The 1,044-nt window shown below is 47.9% G+C and overlaps 1 pseudogene; it reads right to left on the bottom strand.

Annotated features, from left to right (window-relative positions):
• Window positions 1-316: 316 nt before the first annotated feature.
• LOC102824980 lies at window positions 317-844 on the bottom strand (annotated as a pseudogene).
• Between the last annotated feature and the right edge of the window lie 200 nt (window positions 845-1,044).

Genomic DNA, 1,044 nt, shown 5'->3' with positions numbered 1-1,044 from the left:
TGTGACTTACAGAAACCAGAAACATAATGGCTTAAACAGATTTTTACTTTGGAGGTAAGTGGGTAATGAGCATTCTAGGGTCAGTATAAAGGTTCCATTAGGAACCAAACCAAGTTTCTTTCTTTCTTTTTTTTTTTTTTGCTGTAAAAGGAAGCTTTATTGTTTTCATTTGGTCCACGGATTGGGAGAAGAGGGGCTCCAGGGAGTTGACTGTGTTGCCTCTGTGTCTGGAGAGCAAGGTTCAGGCAGAAGGTCTGCAGAGAGTAGGGGAATGCTGAAGGCCCTTCACAGGTTGTGGGGGTTCCACAGGTTCTTCCTAGTCATGCTTGAGAGTGAGCCTCTCGAAGAGATATTCACCCAGCCCTGCCTGGGGACCAGCCATCCTATGGAGGTTGGTCAAGTGGTCACCCATCTTCTTGATAGTTTTTATCTCCTCATCGAGGAAATGATTCTCCAGAAAGTCACAGAGGTGGGGCTCTGTGTGGGTAGCACCCACAACATGCAGATCCAGAAGGGACTGGTTCAAGTTATTCTCCACGATCAGGGCGGCTTCCATGGTGTGAAGGGTTCTTCCCCTCTCATCTTGGGATGGCTTCTGCACATATTGGAGGAGTGTGTGACCACCACACTGGTTTTGCAATTTCAAGAGACGCTTAGCCCCCTCGCGCTTCTCCTTTGTCAACTTGTGGAAGAAGTGTCCCACATCTTCCAAGGCCACATCATTGTGACCAAAATAGAAGGCCAGAGAGAGGTAGGTATAAGAGGCCTGCAGATGTGGATTAACCAGATAGTTGATGCCAGCCTCTGCTTCAGCAGGATAATTCTGACAGATCTGAGAGCTCATGGTTGGTCAAAGATTTGGAGCTAACCACACACACACACACACACACACACACACACACACACACACACACACGGTGTTTAGCTGGTCCTGGTAACTGGGAATGGTCAACAAGATGATCCTGGAGAAGCGATTGCTCCTAAAGAAAATGTTAGAGGTGGTCTGAGACTGGAAGTGGGGGAGTTCCTAGATCTGTTCCGTCC

The sequence above is a fragment of the Chrysochloris asiatica genome, unplaced genomic scaffold, assembly GCF_000296735.1.
Source record: "Chrysochloris asiatica unplaced genomic scaffold, ChrAsi1.0 scaffold00067, whole genome shotgun sequence".
NCBI classification, from domain to species: domain Eukaryota; kingdom Metazoa; phylum Chordata; class Mammalia; order Afrosoricida; family Chrysochloridae; genus Chrysochloris; species Chrysochloris asiatica.
The sequence above is the reverse complement of the archived record's forward strand: the minus strand, read 5'-3'. Positions and strand labels throughout refer to the sequence as shown.